This window comes from Sminthopsis crassicaudata, chromosome 4 (assembly GCF_048593235.1).
Source record: "Sminthopsis crassicaudata isolate SCR6 chromosome 4, ASM4859323v1, whole genome shotgun sequence".
In the NCBI taxonomy this organism is placed as follows: Eukaryota; Metazoa; Chordata; class Mammalia; order Dasyuromorphia; family Dasyuridae; genus Sminthopsis; species Sminthopsis crassicaudata.
In genome coordinates, this window is record NC_133620.1 from 454,355,516 (window position 1) to 454,378,899 (window position 23,384).

Below are 23,384 nucleotides of genomic sequence, written 5' to 3' on the forward strand. Positions count from 1 at the left end.
TACAATACGAGGAGGGGAAGTCCTCTTGGTGGAGCTGACTTGGGAAAGGAAGCCTTCTTTGTGTCTCCCCAAGAGGAGGAAATGAGGAGATTAGATCCTTTCTCCCTGGGATGTGGCCCCAGCATAAATCTGCCCGTCACATCTGATAAATGGTCCTTGACAATAATTCAACGAGAACTGCCAACCTCTTACAATTAAATGCTCCCCTCCCTTCTCTTCCTTGTCCTCCTTCCCCCCATATACTCAGATCAAGATAGGGAAGAGTGCTGGCCAGGCACTGGCCCCAGTTTTCTTGCCCAAACAAGTTTAAAGTGGCCCTAAAACTATGAGGACCCTCCTGGTTTTTTTCAAGAGCCAAGTAGTCTAAAGCACAACATTACGTTCTGGATTTAGAGCTAGACGGGACCTGAGATATCATCTCATCCAGTTTCTTCATTTACAGAGCAGGAAACTGAGGCTTCAGTGAGCTCAGTCGATTTGCCTAAAACACTGCAAGTATGAGTGACATTTGAACCCAGGACTTCTGATTCCAAAGGAGGGATATTTCATGTACTCCTTTGGCAATCTGGTGAATCCTTTGGCTCCCTTATCAGAAAAGAGTAATTAAATTCAAAGTTTCTAGGATCACAAAGGAATAAACCAATTGTATTGAAACAAAGATGTCAATTTTTTTCCCTTCCAAGTTCAAGATCAATCTCCTGACGTTATGGTTTAAAAGTTCCTGCTCCAGAGCCCCTACTCTTTCTACTGGACCACCCATCCTCCCACAAAAGCCAAAATAAAATAACTGGTTCTTTCTTCAGGGAACTTATTTTCTGCTGGGAGAATATGACATGTCTACACATAAGGAAATGCAAGTGTGTGTCCATCCATTGTTGAATTCTGTCATCCCCAGGTGATTTCCTGTGCAGATTTTTGTGGGCTTGTGTGTAGCCAGGTACTGGTAAATACTTACTTGGAATTATGGGGGAAATGTCTTCATGATATGATTTTAAATTTAAATTTAATTTGCATTAATAATATTCCCCCCCATCACTTTCTTAAATCTAGACAATCAAAAACCAATAAAACAAGCCATGATTATACAGAGCACTCCCCAGTTTCCAAGATATAAATGCTCATACTGAAAATTTAATTATTGGTTCTGGTGGGCCCATTTGAGCTCACTCTAGCATACCCTTGGTTGGGTAGGAGTGCTTTTCCCATTAGAATGAGGGACAATGGCCAATTATTGTTCTTGGTGAGGGTGGGATAGGACCATAGAGAACCATTTTTAATAATGATATTTCTCCAGATTCTATTTTGATTCTTGGTCTTTTCCAGGGGCATAGGTTTTTCAGAGTTTGCTAGGGGTAGAGGATGATCATTTAGTCCAACCTCTGCGATTTACAGAAGAGGAAACTGAGGCTTAGAGTGACTTGTCCAGATTTGCACAGCTGATAAGCAGGAGAGGTGGGATTTGAATTTAGGTCCTCAGACTTTATATATAACATTCCAATGAACCACCCTCAAAGAATGAGGAAAAGAAAGAAGGCTGACAGGGAAGACTGAAGAAAATGGTGCTGTGAGCATCTCAGTAGGGGGTAGTTTTAGAAGAGTGGATTTGGAAGAATTGTGACAAAAACATAGGACCTAGGTTCAGTTTTTACAACCACCACCAGCACTTATTAATCTCCCACACTGTACTTTTTTCCAGGTAGTACTTTGTATTTCCCTAAAGCAAAAGATCTTCAATCAACTAATCAACCGACCAACAAGCATTTATTAAGCACCTGGTTTATAGCAGCCACTGTTGTAGTCTGTGGAAGGACCCATAGGTAGATGTAGGGGGACTCCATGAACTTGGATGGGAAAAAATTGCAAATTTATTTCCATTAATCCTCATCAGAAACTTAGCATTTCCTTCAATTATTTAAAACATGATTATGAGAAGAAGCTAGGGTTTTACCAGAGGGACCCTGGATAGGGGTGAGCCACCCTTTCTTCGGAGTGGGTGAAAGTACTTTCAGTTTTGAGGGTTTCGTTCACTATGTCTGCTGTTCTGGTTGTCAGAGATGGCAAGGCCTAACCCAGAAGAATGAATTCCAAAAGGTGGGATTTCAGGCTTCGCTGTGGAGAGAGATTTTTCTGTTTAATGTTCAGGGCCCTTTTTGGTGTCCCTCAAATAAAACCCAGAAGCGATCAGCTCCCTATTGGACCTGTGCCCTATCACAAGGTCTTGGTCAACACTTAACTAAACAGTGATTCAGTTTCCAGCTCTGTCCCTCCCAGCACATCTGTTACCTGTCACCTGACAACCCTCCAGTGTGACTTTGTCATCTGCAGCCCAGCAGCATTTATGAGCTCTCTCATGGAGAAGATTGAGGGGGAGGGGAGGGATGGGATGGGAAGCTTGGTTAGACAGAAGGCACTGTTCGTTTCATCTGAGATTAAGAGAAATCTCTGTTACCTGCCCATCCCTGGGCAAGTGGAAATAAATGAGTGCGTTTATGAAACATTTATCACTGTTGCTTTAAGCCCTTTGGCCAGCAGGAAAAGGAAGCCTGAGCTTCTCCGTCAGGGTCGTTGACCTTCAGCCCCACATCCAGATAATGGGAAGCTGAGGGATGACCACACTTCATTTTGCAGTTAGAGAAGCTGTGGCCCAGACAGGCAATCAAAAGGCATTTTCTAAACACCAAGTATATCCATCAGGCATTAGGGTTACAGAGACAAAAATGAAGTTTCCACCCTCAAGGAGCTTCTATGATAATAGGGAAGGCAACATGTGTGTGTGTGTGTATATATATATATATATATATATATATATATATATATATATATATATATATATATATATATATATATATATATATATATATATATATATATATATATATATATATATAAATAATTTTAAAAACAAAAACTTAGGTATTTTTATACACACACACATATACATACATACACAATAGATACAAAGTAACCAGAGAGAAGGATATATCTAAAATATTGCACACATACATAAATATATGCAGTATACATACAAAATAGATATAAGGTAACCTGGGAAAGGATACTATATATCCTTATACATTATATATTATATACTATAATTACATATGCACACATATATACATATTATGTATACATAAATAAATATATACAGGATACCTGCAAAATAGTTACAGGGTAGTCCAAGAGAGGCACAAGTGTGAGCTGGAGGGATCAGGGAGAGGCCTTCTGCGGAAAGGTGACCATTGCGCTGAATTTGGAAGGAAAAGGAGGACTTTAAGAGGTGAAGGAGAGATAGTGTTCCAGGTATGGTGTATGGTGAGTACAAAAGCACAGAGGTGGGAGATGAAGCAGCATGTGCGCTAGTATGGTCTGAACAGAGAGTTCTTGGAGAAGGGAATAAAAAGGCAAAAGTGTCATGCAGCTTATTAGAAGCAGAACTGTGGTGGTTGTGGGGCCAAAGAGAAAGATCAACTTAAGTCTAGTTTAAATGCAGTTGTGTATGACCATAAATTTGTGTTTTAAATTTTTATTTTTATTTTTTATTTGGAGACAATTGGGGTAAAGTGACTTGTCCAGGGTCACTCACGAATAGGACTGGTACCCTATGCTCTGTGCAAGCTCACTGCCGCATTAAATCTTTATTTTTAAAAGCCATGTCTCTTATTTGTAATTAAGCATTCTATATACAATTTTGTGCAACTGAAAATTTGGCAGTCATGGTCTGTGTGGGCTATTCTTCCCTCAAACATTAAAAAATTCACTATTTATTCTGCTGTGCCTCTCTTCCCATCGAAAGAGTTCATTTTGTTCACAGAGTGCAGAAATAAATCCCAGAGACCTCAACTGCTTCATCTTATAGCAAAGGAAGCTGTGACCTATAGATAAGTTAGTTGCCCGAGATTGTATTGATGGTGAGGGCAGTGCAAGAATTCAAATTCAGGATGTGATACCACATTTTAATCCAAACTCTTCATTTTACAGCTGAGGAAGTCGAGGCTCAGGGAAATGGTCAATTTGACACAGGTATCCAGAAATGAGGTCAAGATCCGAACTCGGATCCTCTGATTGCAATCTAGTGTTCTTGCCACTTACTTGTGAGGTAGCCATGAAGCTTTAACGTAAAGAACACCCAACTTCCTTTATCTTTCTTCAACTAGGATATTTTTTTTTATCATAATAGCATTTTATTTTTCAAAGTACATGCAAAGATAGTTTCCAGTATTCATCCTTTCAAAACCTTGTGTTCAAAAATTTTCTCCCTCCCCTTATCTCCCCTTTTCTCTAAACAGCAAATAATCCAATATAGATTAAACATGTGCATCTTTCCATATTTATGATGCTGCACAAAAAAAAAACAAAAAACAAAAAAAAAAAAAAACAAAAAAAAAAACAGAAGGGAAAAAGTGAGAAAGGAAAAAAAAGCAAATAAACAACAACAAAAAAGGTGAAAATATTACAATGTAAACCACATTCAATCCCCATAGTCCTCTCTCTGGATGCAGATGCCTCTCTCCATCATAAATATACTGGATTTGCCTTAAATCACCTCATTTTCCAACTAGAATTTAAAGTCCAGGCTGAGTAGGGTGGCCTCTGGAATACTGAATAACATCTTACTTTTCCCCAAGCCAAGATAAACTGCTTTCTTTGGTAAGAGGGCTAAAGTAAGTCATAAATTCTCTGGGTCCTCCTGCCACGAAGCAGCTCAGACTGACTTTGTAGCCTACATGGCCGCAAATTCCGTGGGGGAAAAGGCCCCAGAAAAAGTTGCAGTAGAAGTGGCTGGTTTTCCTTTTGATGTCCTCTGAGATCTAATTTCTGCTTATTTTTTGTTCATCTCACTTGGGCTTCCCAATCAGTCCCATGGTTCTGAGTGTCTACGGAGGCCTTTTCTGGTTCCTTTGCCTTTGGAGAAGATTCTGCACCATGACTTTTGTACCCTACATTTAAATACTCCATTTGTTCTGTTATTTGCCCCTTCTATGGATGTTTCTTAGTCTGATATTGGTTTATCTAATTCTTCTTCCATGCTTCCTTTGTGTAATCTTGGATAAATCAGTTATTTCCCTGAGTTTTCATTTTCCTACCTGTAAAAGTATCATGATAATCAAATGGCATAATGAGTATCCAGAGCTTTACATACTTTAATTGCTGGATAAATGTAAACTCATTATTCTTAACTTTGTATGGGAACCATATTAAAGTATCCCTCTAATTCTTGTCACTCAATTAAGGTTATTACATTTATTGAACCTTCTTTAGGAGAATGTAAACCTCTTGGGGGTAGGCACTATTTCATTTTTGTCATTGTAGCTTGAACTAATAAAGTTCCTTCCCTATAGAAGGTACTTAATAAAAGCGACAAACAATATTTGTATGAGTTGCAGCAATGTTTTTGATTAAGATAGTTAGAAACTAATTTAAATAACTTGTTCTACCAAGTTGTTGGCCTTTGGATCTGGTGTCCTTCTAGGTCAGCCCTTTTTCAAATCCTATTCCAACGAGGGGAAGGGTGTCAGTCTGCTAATTCTAATGACATTCTTAATGAGGGTTCTAAGTTTTCTCTTATGGTCTGTAGAATCTCTGAGTGGATTTAACAAATCTGATGACTGTCTTGGGAGAGAGAGGAAAGAAGGGGAAGGAAGGGAGAGACAGAGAATAGGAGGGAGAAAGAGAGAGATTGTGTGCAAAAAAGGCAGGCACAGATAGGGGCACAGAGACAGAGGAAAGGAGAGAGGGCACTTGTAATGTGCCAGGCTTTCGGTTAAGGACTTATCAACAAAGGAGATAATCCTTGGTCTCAAGGGCCTTACATTATTCTAACAATGGAAGATGGTGCAGAAAGGGGAGTGCTTCCTGCTAATATGGTGCAGAGATGGGGGTGAAGTTGCTGTTTGCCTGTCTTTTGTTCTCAAAGGTGATCATGACATCAGGGAGCTGATGCCATGACATGCAAGTGGTTTGGATTTGAGAGAGAGACAGAGACACAGTGTGTGTGTGTGTGTGTGTGTGTGTGTGTGTGTGTGTGTGTGTGTGTAGAGAGCATTTGGGCAAAGTCACCAGTCTTACTTTCTCTTTGGGAATCATCAGATTCCAGTGATCAGATATAGATCAGGACATCTGGAACTGGCCTGGAGGCAAAGTGAGAGGGAGTAAGTAAGGAGAAGAGGACAGGTGTTTATCTTGTAATGTCCTCACCCTGTGTCTAGGACTAGATTCTAAGCAGGAACCTCTTCTGATCCCTTTACATCCTGGGTGTCTTGCACTCAATAGCAGCATACATAATGTTTGTGAATGGTGATTGAAGAAAGGAAGAGGGAAAGGAGAGAATAATACTTGACTCCTTTGTCATGTTTTTATCATGATAGGTCATGATGTCTACAATCGCATTTCATTTCCACAAAGGTAGACAACCAGAGCCACAGTTAGGAACTGAATTCAGAGCAAATGCCCTTAAAAGGGTTCAAGGGACGGTCTTATGTGTTTGGGGACATTCATACTCAGAAAGGGAGTGATTGGCCCTCAGAGTCCAGCCTCACACCCCAGCAGTCTGGAGGACAGTCCTAGTTCCCATAGGAGAAGGCTGAGAGGGGAGGGGGAGAGAAAGACAATCAGCCAAAGGTGCTGACCCTGCACATTGTAGATTGAGCTTAGGGAGAAGCAAATTATTACATTCAATCATTATAATATACTGGCTAACATTTATATAATGCTTTAATTTTTGCAAATCACTATATTATTTCATTTGGTACAAGAATTCCTTTCCATTCTTTTCTGCTCCCATCACCCCAGTTGTGGTCCATGGAAATCACCCCTAGAGTGAAGACTCAAGAGAGACTGCATAGAGCTGGGCAGCTTTGTTCATCCTCCCTATCCCTCTTCTATTCCTGACTTAAATTGAACAGTATAGATACTTTAAAAAGAAGCAATTTAGGGGAAGCTAGTTGGTGTAGTGGTTAGAGCACTGGCCCTGAAATCAAGAGGACCTAAGTTCAAATTTAACCTCAGATACTTAACACTTCCTAGCTGTGTGACCCTGGGCAAGTCACTTAACCCCAGCCTCAAAAAAAAAAAAAAAAGAAGAAGAAGAAGCAGAAGAAGCAATTTATACTTAATAGAAATATATGGTTTCACATGCAGACCTTTTTCTGTTCAGTGCCTGTGAAAATGTTTATGTTTATTAAGTTTATATTTTAAAAAAAATTTTTTGGAGGGGAGTTACTGCTCTTTCCCTATATTTATCATCTTAGGGCTTTCAAATAGATTTGCCCCACCAGAAGATTATAAGCACTTTGAAGGCAAGAACAGTGGGGGGTTTTTGTGTTTGTTTTACTACTTTTGCATCCATGTTGGATGCGCAGCAGCCATCCAAGTTGGTTATTATCTTGTGGGCTCTTTATTTCCCCCTTCCTCCTCTCCTTCTCCTCAATTCCTCTTTCCTCCTCCCTTTCTTTCCTCCATATTTTCTCTTTCATGTTATTTCCCCTTCTCTTCTCTTTTTTTCTCCCTCCCCTTCCCTGAATTCCATCTCCCCTTCCTCCCCTCCTTCCTTCTCCCCTCTGCTCCTCTATCATCCCCTCCAAATCCAAGACAGAAGATGTGCTCCTTTCTTTGGCTGGGCCCTTCTGAAAGCCCCAGGCCTGGAGCTGGCAGCCCAGTTTGTGCCTTTCTGTAATTTGCTTATCCTGCCCATCCTTCTCAGTATCCCACCACCTGCCAGACAGGCTTCAGGCCTCCCTGACACACAAGGATCCCCTCCCCCCTCTCTTCCCTGCTCGCTGCTGTTTTGGCTCATTAGCAATTCAAATGAGCCCAGGGCTGCTGATGGCTGGTTCCTCCCAGGGACACCTGGTTAGGATTCAGATGTGCTTTCCCTCCTCTGTTCCTCAGACACACATGCACATCCCTCCACCTCCCAACCAGCTGGGAAATCCCTGCTTGTTAGGAAGCCAAAGTGTCAGTCAGACAGACCAGGTGAGTGAGTGTGTGGGGGGTGTGGGGATGGGAAGAGCAGTGGGGAGAGCAAGAGAGAAGATGGCAGCTGCTGCTGGGGGGTTGTATTTAACCTTGGAATTGTATTAAAGGAGAGGGCTGCCGTCTGTTTGTGCTTCCACTAATGTGTAAAGGACAGCTGGCCCACAGATAGAAGGGTAAATCAGCTACAGGGGGTTTGATGGGCTAACTAAGCAGCCAGCTGGGGCCATGTTTCTACCTGGGTAAAGGCACTCCCCTCCTTCTGTGATGGATCATAGAATGGGGTAGGATGGAACCTGAGATGATGACTTTCTGCTCTCGGTCACTCTTTTTAAATAATTTTATCGAGGCTTTAAAACCAATCCAAACCAAATATTACTATCTCTCTTTTAAAAAAATTAAAAGTATTTTATTTTTCTAAATATATGCAAAAATAGTTTTCAACATTCACTTTTGAAAAACCTTGTATTCCAATTTTTTCTCCCTCTTCCCCCACCCAAGACAGTAAACAATCTGATATAGGTTAAACATGTGCAATTCTTCTAAATGTATTTCCACCTTCGTCATGCTATGTAAGAAAAAGATAGAAAGGGAAAAAAGCAACATGAACGAAAAAACAAACAAACAACAACAAAATGGGGAAGATGCTATGTTTTGATCTCTATTCAGTCTCCATAGTTCTCTTTCTGGGTGTAAATGGCACTTTCTTATCACAAGGCAATTGGAATTGCCTTGAATCATCTCATTGTTGAAGAGAGCCAAGTCCATCACAGAATCTTCTTGTTACTGTGTACAATATTCTTTTGGTTCTGCTCACTTCACTCAACATCCATGTAAGTCTTTCCAGGCTTTTCTGAGAGCCTGCTCGTCATTTCTTATAGAACAATAATATTCCATTACATTTGTACACCACAATTTATTCAGCTACTTCCCAGCTGATGGGCATTCACTCAGTTTCCAGTTTCTTACCATTACAAAAAGGGCTGCTATAGACATTTTTACACATGTGGGTCCTTTTCCCACTTTTACGATCTCTTTGGGTTACAGACCCACTGGAGACATTGCTGGGTCAAAGGGTATGCACAGTTTGATATCCCTTTGTTCAGATTGCTCTCCAGAACGCTTGGGCCACCAACAATGCATTAGTGTCCCAGTTTTCCCACTTCCCTGCCAATATTTATTATTATCTTTCCCTGTCAGCCAATCTGAGAAATGTGAAGTGATACCTTAGAGTTGTCTTAATTTGAATTTCTCTAATTCAGTTTTGATTTAGAGCATTTCTTCATGTGACTAGAAATGGTTTTAATTTCTGAGTCTAAAAATTGTCTTTTCATAGCCTTTGACCATGTACCAATTGGGAAGTGTCTTGTATTCTTATAAATTTGAGCCAGTTTTCTACATATTTTAGAAATGAGGCCTTTATCAGAAATACTGGCTGTAAAATTTTTTTTCCCAGTTCTCTGCTTCCCTTCTAATCATGGCTGTGTTGGTTTTGTTTGTGCAAAACCTTTTAAATTTAATGTAATCAAAATTATTTATTTTGCATTTCATAATTCTGATTCCTCTTTGGCCATAAATTCTTTCCTTCTTCACAGATCTGAGATGTAGACAATTCCTTGTTCCCCTAATTTGCTCATATGTGATGCTATAAATCTATGTCTAAATCATAGATCCATGCCAACGTTATCTTGGTATAGGATGTCAGATGTTGGTCAGTGCCTAGTTTCTGCCATAATAATTTTCAGTTTTCCCAGCAATTTTTGTCAAATAGTGAGTTCTTATCTCAGAAGCTGGAGTCTTTGGGTTTATCAAACATCAGATTGCTATAGTCATTGACTATTGTGTCTTGTGAACCTAACCTATTCTACTGATTGACTACTCTATTTCTTAGCCAACCAAATGGTTTGGATAACTGCTGCTTTATAATATGTTTTAGGTCTGGTATAGCCAGACCACCTTCCTTTGCATTTTTTCATCAATTCCCTTGAAATTCTTGACCTTTTAATCTTCCAGATGAATTTTGCTATGATTTTTCTACCTCTACAAAGTAATTTTTGACAGTTTAATTAGTACGACACTGAATAAGTAGATTAAGTTGGCTAGAATTGAAATTTTTATTTTATTATCTTGGCCTACCCATGAGTACTTGATATTCTTCCAATTCAAACATTGTTATCTCTTGCCAATAACCTTCCTCAACCTGCTTGCAGAACTGTCCCTAGGAATAAAGAATTATAATAAAATAAAGCAAATGGATACATTGACCCGAACTAACAGAGTATACTTCATTGTGTGCTGGTAGCTTCTCATGAGACAAGTCATGTGCCATAATCATCCGGCCTCTGTAATTGCTATTGGTCATTGCTCTGATCCTGCTTTGGTTTTCCTCATGCTACTGTTTCACTGTGTATTTTGTTCTCTTGGTTATTCTTGCTCCTCACTGCATCAGTTCATGTAGATCATCTGTGATCATTGTCACAGAACAGAAACATTCCATTACACCGGTGCACTCCGCTTTACTTAGTTGTTCCTCAGTCAGTGGGCACCCTCTTCTTCCTCACCACCTCTGACTACAGTTCTTTGCTATTACTTCTTTGAGTATTTGGGATCTTTCTCTCTGTATTTTCCATTTTATCACTCACTGGGTGAAAAAACAGAATAGATTAAGTGATTTTTCTAATCTGTCATTTACATGATGAGCATTTATTAAGTGTCTGTTTAATTCCAGGGGCATTATGAGGTACTGAGGACAACTCCATATTGTTTTTTTATATGGCCGGTGTCATTCAGCTCATTGCATCCAATTGTAAATGGTTGACATTGCCTCGAAGCTCATCCGTGTGGCTCTCCCTCCAAGGATACATCTAGGATGAATCTCGTCCATATTAGCTGGTGAATCTTTCACAAGCCTGCAAGTACTGGGCTTCCCTCCTCTTCTCTACTTCTCTGACCTATATTTCCTCACCTATAAAATAATAATAGTCAGTCTTCATTGTATGGCACTTTAAGTTTTCCAGAGAGTTTCTGCAAAGCAATTGTGAGATGAATAGTGCCAGTATTATCCCCATTTTCAAGATGAGGAATGAAAACTTTGAGAAATTAAATGACTTGGATATATATTCTATATGATGCTAAGTTTCTATAGATTGGGAACCTATCCTCAAGGAGCCTCCATTCTAATGAGAAAAGACAGCACAGAAAAGGGAGCTGAAAAGGAAGGCGAGCAGGTACACAAGATGGTAGAGAAGTGCTCTGGGGAGTCATGGGATGAGCCTGGCTTGGAGTGAGTGTGGCTGGTATGATGGATGGCCCAGGAGCACAAAGCCAGTCAGGTGTCTGGGCTAGGGTTGGAACTTAATTCTCTCTGCATACTGTTCTTCCTGAGATGAGGAGGTTGTTCTAGAATTTTAAAAAATCAACTGCGTAATTATAAGATGGGGAAGAAGTGAGGAGGAGAGGACGTGATTCTAGAAGTATATGTGAAAAAAAAGACCTGGAAGTATCAGTGGACTCAGACTCAAAAAAGATCCAGCCATGGAGGCTGGCAGTGAAATGTGGAAGCCACAAGAGGTTATTCAACCATAAGCTGGTATCATATACTATACCATATCATAGAAGGGGGCTCGTGGATAATATGCTGCTGCTCTATTCTGGTCAGACTATATTTGGATGGTAGTATCATATTCCAGGCACCCTCATTGACAACATGGAACAAACCTTTCTCCTGTTCATCTTCTTTCTTAAAGTAGATTTGCCTCAGTCACGCCTCTGCTCAAGAATTTTCAGTGGTTCCCTATTGCCTCTAGGATAAAATCAGTACGATTCCAACTGATCTCTTCAAATTTATTCACATTTGTTGCCCTCATTCACTCTGTTCCCCAAATTCAACATTACTTCTCTTCTTTAAGGTACTTCTTCCTCATCTCTTCTAGGAATCTTAGCTTCCTTTAAGGTTCAGTCTAGGTACCCTTTCTTCCAGGAAGCCTGTCCTCATTTTCCTAAGCATTAATAGCTTCTCTCCTCAAGTTATGTATTATATTTAATTTTTATGTTTAAATTTTGGTCCCTCCCTCCCTGTAGAATCTAAGGGCAACTGTTTTTAATTTTGTTTTTGTGACTCCACTGTCTAGAACATTGCTTTCCATGTAGTAAAGTCTAATAAATGCTTGCTGAGTTGAATTCAGCTCATTGGAGCTGACTTTCACAGAAGGGTGATGGGAATGGAGAAGGAATTGGGAACCCCATTGGAGAGGGACCTACTGAAGGAAATGGGCATGTTTATTCTAAAAGAGAAAGGACTAAGCTGGGGCCATATTTACCGTCTTCAGATACGCGAACGTTCACAAGAGATTTAACACATCTGCTTGGCCCTGAAGATGGGAGTGGTGACAGGAGATGGAAGTAATAATAGGGTATCAGAATAGGGTAGCACTCCCCGGCAGTGGGATGGTTAGTGAATCCTACATCACTGGACGTGGTGGGGTGGAGTCTGGCCAAGGACCTTATGAGTGAGAGCCATGATGGGGTATGGGAATTGGACTCCCTTCAGTCTCAAAGGCTTCATTCTTTTCTTCGTCCTGTTTTCTCCTCTTTGCCAGATGAAGGAAAAAGTACTGCCCCTAATCGGTGTGTGCTTCGAAACTTGGCTGGCTACTTTATTTGGTGCCCTTGTGATTTTATCAGTGGAGGGAAGCACTTACACTCTTAGTGCCAGGCACATAGTAGTCGCTTAATGCTTGCTGAGTGACTGGTTAGAGATCATGAGCTTCTCTCAGTTGCACCTCTTATAGAAAATCAGAGCTGCATCCCGAGCATGGTTGGCTTGGGCATCGAAGGGCAGTTGGCAAGCATTGGCTAAGCATCTCTCATGTGTCAGGCGTTGTGCTAAGCACTGGGGCTACAAAGAAAGACAGAACCCGACAACCACCACTACAATAAAACCCCCAAATCAGGCCAGGAGCTATCAAGGTACTCTTGGGGTTTGTGCTTGGAGTGGTTGGAGGAGGGGAGCAGGGAGAAAGGGATGAGTGTGGCAGGAGGAGGGTCAGATGGAAGTTCTGTTCTGTATTCCAAATAAGAGCTGGGTGACCCTGGACAAATAAAGAAGAAGGCTTGTTTTTGCTGACCTCCCAGATCTGCTGTGGCAGAAGGACCAAGGGAGAGTTTTAAGAAACAGAATGGTGGTCTATCTTCTGTCTCTGTCTCCGTCTCCCCATCTCCCTCTCTCCCCTTCTTTCCCTCTTTCTTTCTCCCTCCTTTCCCTCTTTCTCTCTCTCTCTCCCCTTTCTTCCTCCTTCCCTCCTCCCTTTCTCTCTCCTCTCCTCTCCTCTCTTCTCCCCCCTTCTCCCTTTCTCCTTCCTTTCTCCCTCCTTCTTTCTCTCTCTCTCCTCCCCCTCTTTTTCTCTTTCCTTCTCCCTCCCTCTCTCCTTCTTTCTCTCTCCCTCCTTCCCTCTTTCTTTCCCCTCTTTCCCCCCCTCTCCTCTCTCTATCCTCTTCCTTTCTCTCTTGCTTTCTCTCTTTCCCTCCCCCTCTTTCTCCCTCTCTCCCCCTCTCTGTGTCTCCTTCTCCCCCCTCCTCTCTCCCTCTTTCCCTCTTTCTTTCTCCCTCTTTCTTTCCCTCTTTCTTTCTTTCTTTTTCTCTCTCTCCCTTTCTCTCTCCCTCCTCCTTCCCCCTTTCTCTTCCTCTCTCCCTCTCTCCCTCTCTTCCCCTCCTTTCCTCTCCCTTCTCTTTCCCTCCTTCTCCCCTCTTCTCTCCCTCTCGCTACTTTTCTCTTTCCTTCTCTCTCTCTGTCTCAATCTGTGTTTTCCTTTCCCTCTCTCCCCCCTCCCTCCTTCTTTCCTTCTCTCTCTGCTTCTCTTTATTTTTATCTCTTTATCTTTCTGTCACTGTCTCTTTCTGCCTCTCTCTCCCCCTCCTTCCTTCTTTCTGTCTGTTTCCCTGTTTCTCTATATCTTTTGCTCTGACTCCCTTTGCCTTCTTCCTTTTCTCTGTTTCTATCACTCCATCTCTTTCTCTCTGACTATTATTTTGCCTTTATTAATTTTTCTGTGTGAAGTCTCCTTCTCCTTCCTTTTTTCTCCTTCCCCTCTTCTCCTCCTCTTCTTTCTCCTTTTCTTCCCTCTCTTCCTCCCACCCCCATCTTCTCAGTTCCCCCCCTCCCCACTTCAAGTACTCGGAGCAGGAAGGGCTTCAAAGTGGTGCCTCAGGCTGTTTGGACTCTGGCTGGGTTTCCTGGCTGGTGTTCCTATTCCCCTGATGGAAGGGGGAGGAACCGGGACTATAATGATTTGGCCTTATCTCCCTGTTCCCATCATGTTCTCCTTGTCTTAGTAACCGAGTGGATGTCGGTCCCCGTTGCTAGGGCCTCCCTGGGCCAGCACTGTTGACTGCTCCGTGTCTGAGGATTTATAGCCTGATTCTGCCCTGGATGACGGGGTGGCCGGAGGGCCCCGGGGAGATTGAACCTGAGTCTCATGAGGGAGAGGGGGTAAGTTTTTTGAGGGTTGGTTTTTTTTTTTTTCTTGTATCCTATCTGCATTCTCATAAGATTGTAAAATCATTGATTTAGAATTGGAAGGGTCCTTAATTTTTTCCTGCTCCTCATTTGGGGGCAGCTAAGTGGTGCAGAGGGGAGAGCACTGGAGCTGGAGTTCAGACATTCCCTGAGCAAGTCACGGAACCTCTCTCAGGTTCAGTTGTCTCCCTTGCAAAGTAGAGATAACAATAGCAGCTATCTGATAGGATTTTCATAGTTACTGATGGAAGAGTTATTGTGTAGCTAAAAAGAGATAATACTTGTAAAAGTGCTCTCTAGGGGCAGCTACATGTGCAATGGATAGAGTGCCGACCCTGAAGTCAGGAGAACCTGAGTTCAAATTTGACCTCAGACACTTAATACTTTCTAGCTGTGTGACCCTGGGCAAGTCACTTAACCCCAATTATCTCAGCAAAAAAAAAAATGCTCTGCAAACCCCAAAACACCATATAAGTGCTAGCTATTATTATTAAGACAACTACATTTACTAAGTACCTACTATATGCCAGACACTGTGCTAAACAGTCCTCAAGGAGTGTCTATTCTAATGGGGGGACCCTAATGTACAAATGATTGTTTCCAAACAAGGCACATCCAGAATTGAAGGGGGGTCTCAGAGGGAAAGCACTGAGATAAAGGCCTGGGGAAGCAGCTGTTCTTTAAGGTTATACATGTACAAGCATATTAAACATTTCCACATTAGTCATGATGTGAAAGAAGAATCAGAACAAAAGGGAAAAACCATGAGAAAAGAAAAAAAAGTGACTATAGTACACATCAATCTGTATTCAGTCTCCGGAGTTTTTCTCTCGATCATAGTGTCTTTTGGAACTGTCTTAGATCATTGAATTGCTGAGAAGACTGAGCCTATCACAATTGATCATTGTACAGTGTTGATGTTCCTGTATACAATGTCCTCCTGGGTCTGCTCTCTTCACTCGGCATCAGTTCATGTAAGTCTTTTCAGGTTTTTCTGACGTCATCATTTCTTATAGAACAATAATATTCCATCATAGTCATAGTGAACAATTTTTTCAACCATTCTCCAGTGATCGACAAGGGGAAAGTTCCTTACAGAAGGTTAGACTTTAGATAGGAAGGAGAGCTGAGGGGAGACTCTCCTGGGGAGGGGGGACAGCCTGAGAAAAGGGCCTGGATGAGGACATGGAGTCTTGTGAGAGAAATGGCAAGGGGACCAGTGTCCCTGCATTTCTGAGTATACTGGTTATAACTGGAGACTGGAGAGGTAGGAAGAAGGCAGTTTGGGAAGAGCCTTTAAAAGCTAAATAGAGATTTCCTGTTTGATCTTGGAGGTAACAGAGAACCACTAGAATTTCCTGAATGCCTAGTCTGGGTAACTCACTTACCTGCTGAGTGGGGAGGATGGTCTGAGTGGCAGTGAGAATGATGACTGAGGAAAGTCCAGAGAGCCCAGCTCTAGATCTGTAAAGTTAAAGCTTTCCCCCTAATCCTTCAAGGTTTTAAAATTCATTTTTTCTTGACTCTGGACTTGGGCCCATAGCTTTTAGAGACAGGATGGAATGAAGCAGTAGAAATCACGTGGGCCAGTCCCTTCCGTTTATGGATGAAGGAAACCAAGGCTAAGGGAGGATTTGAATCCAGGTCCTGGATACATCTTCTCTTGTTTCGGACCTTTGGCCCTTCTGTTGTTATTGGCTGACTGCTGCCCTCTCTGTGGGTCAGAGAACTGAACTTGGTCAGTCACTCTGGGAAGAGCTGGGGTTGGGGAGGAGGGGGCTGGGGAGTGTTGGTTAAATGGAGATTATCCAAGGGCATCATTTGCCTGTTAATCACTGATCTGTAGGCAGGGACAGTTTTCCCAAGTATGTCATTTAGTAGCTGTGGCCCTGGAGGCTCAGGATAAGCATCTTAGGCTGTCAGCTGGAGAGGAGCGGACCCTAGCTTGCACATGGTGGGTACCTTGACCCAGCTGCCTGCCCCAAGAGCAGCCTTCTTGTACAGCCAGCCTTTAAGAAACCCTTGTGGTTGTCATTTTAGGGGCCCTCCTGTCCCCTGCTGCTCTTCCTATATTCAATCAGTGCCTTCTGTCTCTGATGAAAATGCCATAGCCAGTCCACCACCAGTCATGTGCTCTAGAGCTCCCCCCCCCAAGTGTGGAAAGTGTTTTGCTTCCCATTCAAGGCCCCTCCATTGTCTGCTTCCTTCCAGCCTTCCCAGCATTATCTCATATTCCTCCCCTTATCTTTAGCTCTCAGCAGAACTCATTCTTCCCTATTATTGTTCTTCTCAGTCCCAGCTCTGTAACCCAATCGCAGGAATTCAGTACTTTCCCCCTTTTTCCTTTTCTTTCAAGGCCCCATGCAAGTATCACTTGCTCCCTGACGCCTTCTTTCTCTGTGACTCCCTTTAAGCCTCCCTCTGGAAAAGGGATCTCTTCTTTCTTGATTTCCCATAGTACTCTGATCAGACTTGCATATCCTGTATTGTGGTTCTTGGTTCTTTGTTATTTTCATTGTTTGGAAATGGGAAAGTCCAGTGTTTATGAGTTTACAGTCTGCTGGGAGGGATTTAGTGATTTGTTTATTTCTTCAGGTCCGTTTTTATCTTCTTTCTTTTTTGTAGTCTCCATAATATTCAAAATAAATGCTTCTCAAGCATTTGTTGAATTGATTTGAAGAAAGAGACGTACATTGGTGCTGCTCTGTCTATTTGGGACCAATAAGTTGCTCCCTGGCTGGCATCAGTGGTCACATGATTGATTAATGCTTTCCTCTGTGAGAAGATAAATGGTCATGTATTGGGCAGCTGGTGGTATAACGGATAAAGTGCCTGACCTGAACTCATCTTTGTGTGTTCAAATCTGGTCTCAGACATTTCTTAGTTGTGTGACCCTGGGCAAGTCACTTCACTCTGCCTCAATTTCCTCACCTACAAAATGCGCTGGAGAAGGAAATGACAAATCACTCCAGTATCTTTGCCAACACATCCCAAATAGAATCATAGAGAGTCAAACATTACTGAAAACAAATAAGACCGCATTGCTAGTACCTCTCAAAGGCAGGGTTTGACTCCAGCTCCTTGGTTTCCAAAGCCTGTGACCACTGCACCAGACGTCTCTCAAATCAACCAGCTTAGTTTAAAAATAAAATAATATTTTAAAATATTATTTTACACGACTTATGTGACTTCCCACCTACCTTCTTTTCTGATCTGCTTTGCCCAACATTTCAGCCCCTGGTGGACTTGGCCACCTGTGAAATAGAATTAATCATTCAATAAAGTAAAATGAAAGTTAAGAGACTGGAAGAGAGAATGGTCAGGAGAAATGGCCAACTCCCCGGGGCCCTGTTCTTCCCTTCTTAGTCCCCCATGAACAGTGAGAGTAGGTTGTGTGCCTTTTCGCATGTGAGCACAATAGGATAAGCCAGGCGTCCTCTTGTGGGCGGCAGACAATGATTCCCGTCCCATGGTTCATGGGTTTCTGGAAGTACAGAATGGTTTTTGCTAGGAATGGATCTTAAATTGCTTTAAAAGTCTGAAGTTTCAGAATGAAAACTAAGGCGAGTGTTTTAGTTGCATTATTGCTATTAAACCTATACCCAGATGGTCTCTGTATCATGTCTTTTTGCTTAATTGTCTTTTTATAAAAGAAGGTTCGATTTGAATGGGGATGGGAAGAGAGAGAATTTCCTCTCCCCCATTGGACCATGATGTAAAGCAGAAGGTAAAAACTAGACATGGAAGGAAATTTAAAAAGAAAGAAGCCATTGACAATCTTTTTTATTTATTAAAACTTTTTATTTTTCAAAACAATACGCATGGACAATTCTTCCACTTTAGCCCTTGCAAAACCCTGTGTTCCAATTCCTCCCTTTCCTCACGCCCTCCCTTAGAAGGCAAGTAGTCCAATTTTTGTTAAACAGCCATTGACAATCTTGAGAGAGCAACTTCAGTCAAGTGGCAAGGATGTGTTGGAACCAGCTCCTATGAACTCCTAAGCTGACTGTTAATTTTCTAGCAAGCCAGTGGTTAAACATTTGCCAGCATACTCCTGAGTGGTGCAGTTCCAAAAGTGTTCCGAAAGAGCTGAGAATGAATGGGAGGGAAAGACACAAAGGTGGATGATTTTTTGAAGGTGAGTTTTATTGTTTTAGGGAGGAGAGGTATAGGATAATAATTTGAGGGAGCAAGGGAAGGTTTTATAAGTGTAGTATTCCCTCCTTATCTACTTCTCTAACTCCTACTTGCTTTGGCAGATTGGTATTCTCCGAGGGGTGATTACTATTATTTTCTTAGAGTCCTGTTGAAGTAATCTTGTAGGCTGGGGTGTTCTACTGCTGTTACTCATGGGTCCCCACCATTGTGTTTCCTATTGATTATCAGACTTACTTAGTTTTTAGAAAGGTATAGCAAGAACAATCCCTCAAACTGGAAGGGCATCTTCCCCTTGCATACACAAGTTCTGTAAAGAAGAATGGGTTTAAACTTACAGTAAAATGGTAGTGAAGTACATGATGTGGAGAATATGTGGTGAAAGGATAACTTGGAAGGGTATTGGTTAGTGAGAGTGCTTTTCTTCCATCAAGGAATTCTCATGAAGTGCCCTCCTAGCTCTCTGCCAGGCTCTAAGAATCAGGGCATTTGTACATATATCTTCAGATGATTCCTCTGTTATCATCCCCTGGTCTGGACACTATTGTTAGATTATTTAACATCAAAGTCCACAAGGTCATAATGTTGTCAATATTAGCGAAGACAAACTTCTCCCTCACTTCCTCTGGGGCATTTCTTTTCCGGATCTCGGGATCTTTCACCAATCAACTGACTGCTCAGAAAAAGTTTTCTGTTTTTATCCAGGTATGTCTGAGTCAGCCAGTCACAAGATGTTTCCTTTGGGATGTCATCCGTCCTTATTCTGTGATCAAAGCACTTTATTGATCAAATAAATTGAAATTGATTAAGGAATTGTTCATCTTTAGTTTATACTTTTGACTAAATGATTTAATGGAGCTGTCTAAGCCTTCTGGGATTACATGAATTATTTAAGGATAGGGGAGATCAAAACATATCTGTAAGTAGTGGGAGAAAGAACTAGTAGATAGGGAGAGATTGAGGATAACAGAGAATGATTAATGGGACAGTCTCCTGAAGGAAATGGGAAGAAAGCACAGGGATTGGTCTTGACAAGGAGAAGGACCCTTCTCTTCCTCAGAGATTATAACAACAGAGAACAGGACAGATTGAGATATAAAGGAGGAGAGATAAATTGGTGAGAGAAGAAATGGACTGCAGTGCTTGAGATGTGGAAGAGCCGTGATGAGGAGTGTGACAGCTGCTCAAAGAAGAATACAAAGGTTGTTCTGAAGCATCAAGGGACCAGATTAAATTTGTAGTGGGCTCAGTCAGCGGTGCCTTATTTCATCCAGTAATTTGGGTGTCTCGTAGCTGGAAAGGTAGATGAGGGTGGGGTGCCAAAGGTTAGTCAACTGTAAACTTGAGACCATGTTGGACTGTGTTGGACTGAGAAGACTCAGGGGCTTAGAGGGACCTGCTGAGGATGAAGAACAGGTTCAAGAAGCGTGAAAGAGATAGGACAAATGGAAGATCAAGAAGGTGTAAGAACTTAAAAGTTCCGAGTCTTGGAGATGGATTGTGTGTGTGTGTGTGTGTGTGTGTGTGTGTGTGTGTGTGTGTGATCATTTCTCACTAAATTAGACTGGAAGGAGAGATCAGAGGAGTGAGTGCAGGTTGATAAATCATCATAGATCCAGAGCTGAAGGAATTTCAGAAGTCATCTGGTCCCAAACCCCATCTTATAGATGAGGAAACTGGGGTGACTTGCCAAAGGTCATACAGTAGTATACGGCAGTGCTATTTTCAGACCTTAGAATCAGTGCCTCGCCATCTGAAGTTTCTTACCAGAAAGGACCTTAGAGAGATGGTCTAGTCTTGAGACCTTAAACTCCAAAATTGCATCAGGACAAGATTGAGATGCAATTGGGAAACATTTGACAAAATAAATAAAAATACAATACAGAATGAATCATGTAGTTTTTAAAGTCAATTTGCATCTGTTGCTTATTTGAATTTGGAGAAGAAACTTTTAAGGTTACAAGGCTATTAAGCATCAGAGAGATTTGTGTTCAAATCCTAGAACAAGGGTCCTTGAAGGTCATCCGGTCCAAACCCATTTTACAGATGAGAAACCTGTAAGGGAACAAGTGACTTACCCAGAGTCACTTAGGTAGTACTTGACAGAGCTGGCATTTGAACTCAGATCCCCAGACTCCAAATTTGGTATTCATTTTTCCATGATGCCATTCTCTCAATAATAATGGAGAGGTCAGGGTGTCTGAAGAAGAAGAGCTGAAAGGTCATTTGGGCTTACATACAGTCTGGTGGCAGCAGGGAAGGGACTCGAACTTTAGCAGGGAAACGGCCAGATCCTGAGCAGCAGGAGGAGCAGATGAAGTTGAGCATGTGCAAAGTCGGAGCATCCATCAGCTCTGGAACGGGACAGGTGGCTGTGTTTTGTCAGCCAGAGCATTTGGCAAGAGATGCAAAGTCCCCGTGTAGAGTTTTTTTTTTTCTTTTTTCCTCCAGGCTAAGCATCCCTAGTTCCTCCAACTGATTTTCCTGTGATATAAACTCAAGGTCCTTAACTATAAGGGCGGTCCTCCATCTCCTCGATGACCTTCTTAAATTGGTGCTTTGAATTGGCGTCAGATTAGTCTGACCAGGGCCTGGCTAGAAGGGATTGCTACCTCCTTCTTTTTGGATGCTTTGCCTTTGAGTGAAGTCCAAAGTCACCTTAGCTTTTTTGGCTGCCACATGCAATTCAGGGAAACCCACAGGACTTTTTCAGACAAATTAGTGTCCAACCAAGCCTCTTCCTTCCACTTGAGAGTTGGACTTTCTGATCTCTCCTCCATCTGTCCAGGGGCTGTTCCTGTTTGCCAGAGGACAGCTGTGACTTTTCTTAAGCCAAGCTCATCAAAACAGATTTGGGTGCTTCTGGGAATATGAGGTCAGCTCTCCGGAGCCATTCTGGGATCTGGCTCCAGCCTATCCTGAAGGGTTCAAAACCTGCGAAACTCCTCTACCTTACTCAAATCAGTCCATCCTGGCCCATCTGTCTGATCTTTTGTCCATCCTGTGGTTTTCCTGCTTCTCCTCTTCTAGATGTTGGACTACAACACAATTGCCTTCCCCCTTCCCTCATCAGGGAAAAGTCAGGGTGTATTGTCCATAATCAACTTCTTTGTGGCCTAATCCTCTCCCTTCTGAAGAGTAGAGCAATGTCAAGTAGCAGTTGGAATTATCAGTGACTAAATTAGCTTTTTTTTTTTTTTTTTTTTTTTTTTTTTTTTGCTGAGGCAATTGAGGTTAAGAGACTTGCCCAGGGTCACACAGATAGGAAGTGTTAAGTGTCTGAGGTCAGATTTGAACTCAGGTCCTCCTGACTTCAGGGCTGGTGCTCTACCTACTGGCCCTCAACATTCACTTTTGCAAAACCTTGCTTTCTAAATTTTTCTCCCACTTCTCTACTAAGATAGCAAGCTATCTGATATACAAAAGAATAATGTTTTTAGTGAATAAAATAAAATACATAGAATTACAAAGGAAATCAATTCTATTGAAGTATATTAAGTATATTAAAACATTAAGAAACTGAGTTTCCCAAATGTAGGTTAAAAGCTCTTGCTTTGCTGGTATTCAGCAGCATCCAAGGGGGAGTTGAGAGGGAAAATGGTAGAGGTAATCGGAGGTCAAGATGCAAGGGATTCAAGTATTGAGGACAGTGTGGGGAGGAGCTGATTAACTATGGCTAGGTCCCCTTGTTGTGAGTAGTAATTTGACAGGGTTACTTGTATTCAGAATTCAAACTATTCAAGATCATAATTATATAAAAGGTGGTCACTAGTGAAATAGCAAGTGTGGATTTTAATAATGGGACCACGTGGAGAGATTGCTTATCGACCTTCATTGGGATGTAGGTCCTGTAGAAGTCAAGATTATAAATGGAGGAAAGTGAGCCCAGGATAGGATAAGGGACTGAGAAAACGGGCAGGTGAGGTGATAGGCAGAATACGAGAGTCACAAACTTCAGAGATGGAAGAGACTTTGGTGATCTTCTAGTTCTATCCATATTTGAAAGAAATTCCCCCAGTCACATGACAAGTGGTTGTCCTCCCTGTTTCGAGATTCCCAAGGATGGGGAAGTCTGCCCCTCATTTGAGCCCATTCCTTTTGGGAACAGCTCTCATTGTTAAATGGTCTTTCCTGACATCAGGCCTACCTCTGCTTCTTGGTAACTTCCACCCATAGTAACTATTCTTCCTCTGAGCTCAGGCAGAATAAGGCTAATTTGTTCCTTCTCTGTTACAGGACAGTCTTTCAGATATTTGAATAGAGTGATCTTATTTCCTCTGAGTTTTTTTTCTCCAGGCTAAACATCGCCCCCTGTTCCTTGATATTCCTGTGATAGAGACGCAAAGCCCTTAACCATCATGGCAGCCCTCGCCTGGATGCTCTCCATCTCCTCGATGACCTTCTTAAATCTGTGCTCTGAACTGGATGCCAGATTAGTCTGACCAGAGCAGAGGATACAATGGATTGCTACCTCCTTATTCTTGGATGCCTTACCTTTGAATGAAGCTTTTTGGCTGCCATATACAATGCAGGAGAACCCTCAGTCTTTTTCAGACAAATTATTATTTAATGAAATCTCTTCTACTCTTGCACTTGGGAATTGATTTTTTGAACCCAGGAATGAGATTTTACATTTATCTCTGTGCATTTCATTTCATCTTATTGGATTTAATTCACTGGTCTAGCCTGGGAAATTTTTTTTTGGATTCTGACTTTGTCATCCAGTGTTAGTTCTCCCTCCCAG

At 41.9% G+C, this 23,384-nt stretch overlaps 1 protein-coding gene across 4 annotated transcripts in view; it reads left to right on the forward strand.

Annotated features, from left to right (window-relative positions):
• The window catches only part of RPH3AL (rabphilin 3A like (without C2 domains)), a 161,791-nt gene that overhangs the window by 1,983 nt on the left and 136,424 nt on the right, over nucleotides 1-23,384 (forward strand). Inside the window, exons 2-3 of one of the 4 annotated variants that reach the window (XM_074263826.1) lie at nucleotides 14,302-14,458; nucleotides 15,347-15,459. The exons of 2 other annotated variants lie outside the window; for them this stretch is intronic. The gene's annotated coding sequence lies outside the window, so the exon portion shown is untranslated. The remainder of the gene's footprint in view (nucleotides 1-14,301; nucleotides 14,459-15,346; nucleotides 15,460-23,384) is intronic. One more of the 4 variants, XM_074263827.1, reaches the window with a different exon arrangement.